Below are 2168 nucleotides of genomic sequence, written 5' to 3'. Positions count from 1 at the left end.
ATTCCTTTGGGATTTCGCCGTTGGAGTAGGGCGAAAGGATGCATAAACATGCAAAGGTGATGCAAGTTAAGGAAACATTATTCCTTTTTGCTCTCAGTTATACGCAAGAAATCTGAGTTTGATGATTGCTCTTCTGGGTTATCCGCCATGCCGCCACAACGTTGCAAAGTCCCCACAGACGGCGCCAATGTACAAGATATCTCTGGTACGGGTTGAGAGATGGATCGAGAACTTGCGGGTTGAGGCAGATGCCGGATCACTTGCCTGGAGCAATGCGGGGTGGTACCTGCAAAGACACCCCGACGCTCAAGTCAGAATGGATCTAAGAGGTAGAAGGTGTGAGGAATGAATGAATACCTGGAGGGACCTGGGTCTTCTATTTATAGGTGATGGTGAATATCTTATCTTATCTTATTTGGCTAAGATAAGGGAGACGTTTGAATTATCTTATCTTATCTTATCTTATTTGGCTAAGATAAGAGAGACGTTTGAATTCGAAAGTTGGTTTAGGAGCTCTAGTGGGTTGGTTCCGGACCTTCTGGAAGGACGAAGGGGATCGGACCCTGGTAACTGAGTTCGGAGACCGTTCTGGGTGTAGGATCCGTGAGCCGGATCCGTAACAATACTTTAGTTGGAATGTTGCTATAAATAAAACTTTTCTAATTTATCGCTTAAATTTGCACTCTCCACAAGTTAAGAATCTAATTGACTAAGATAGCGTAAAAGAACTAAAGTAAAGAAGTAAGCATCCAAGTAATCCAAATGGCACCATATATAATATAATATTAAGTATCTCTAATTGGATCATGGTCATATAATTTATTAAACTACTTGAGGGATGCCATAATGTATTACCATAGAATTTATAGTACTATTAGGTCTCAAATTGATAGTCAAATAATGGAATATTAACAATCTAAAGTGTTTATTACATTATTTAATTAAATAATGTTAAATTAAAAAATATTTAAAAATTTCATATAAACAAATCAAACTAACCTTAGAAGAGATTTTTTTCATAATCCTCACTAAAAATGTTTAAGGTAAATTAATTACAAGGATACTTTCATGTATTATTACAACACTCGCATTTTTTTAGTTTTCAAATATTACACTCGCTTATTATTCTATTTTATCTATATTTTAATTTCATATGATTTCCAACAAATTAAACATTAAAAAAATGCTCAAACATTCATTGTTATAGCTAAGGATTTATAAATATTTTTTTGTAAGTATTCCATATGTTGGAAGTAATACTCTTCACCATAAATATAAACTAGTGTAAAGTTTTTTCTCTCCACATGAATTTTTAATAAGTAGAAAAAAATGTCAAGTTAATTTCGTTGAATGAGTCTTGTATATAAGCACCTCTTTTGCATGACAGTATCAGAAAAAGCTTGGAAACTACTTTCCAAGCCATTAGTTTAATTTGTTTGACTTGGCCTCTCTCTAGACTTTTAAGACAAAAATGAAAAATTTATTCTTATATTGCTTTGGAACCTAATATTTTATTTTACAAAAGTATTTGAGAAATAATAGAAAAATAGTTCAAAACAATCTAAAATTATTTTATTTTATATGTTTCAATTATCACTTGTTTTATTTTATATTTTTTAATTATATTAAAATAACTTTGATTTATTATTTCTCTCGTATTATCATTTATTTATTTTTTCCATTACTCCAAAAGTTTCTCTTCGTAGAAAAATTAGGAAACGAAAATACCAAATATAATTTGACAGCATGACATATTTGAGGAATTCATTTGCAATTTAATTTTGGTCAAAAATTGAAGAGTGGTTCATAACTATTAGAATAAGCAGTTAAAAGTCAAAAAAGCATGCATTCAGTGTTTATAATGTTGCAACTAAATGTGAATTGAGCGATCTACTTCCAACACTTTTTTCATTTTTAATTTTTTTTATATATATTTGGCCAGCCTGATTTCAAAATTTTTCACATAAATTGTATATGGCAATAGGTAGAATAAAATAGGGTTTAGATTCTACCTTAATTTTATCTGCGGATTAAAATTTTTATTAAAACTCTATTTTATTCTACTCGTGGGTTGAGAATCTCTCAACTTTAATACTAGCTGTACCCTAAAATTCTACATTCTATTCTATCTTATTCTATTTACAAAAATATCAAAATTTTGTTTTATT

The sequence above is a fragment of the Arachis ipaensis genome, chromosome B09, assembly GCF_000816755.2.
Source record: "Arachis ipaensis cultivar K30076 chromosome B09, Araip1.1, whole genome shotgun sequence".
NCBI classification, from domain to species: Eukaryota; Viridiplantae; Streptophyta; class Magnoliopsida; order Fabales; family Fabaceae; genus Arachis; species Arachis ipaensis.
This window is presented reverse-complemented; position numbering follows the sequence as displayed.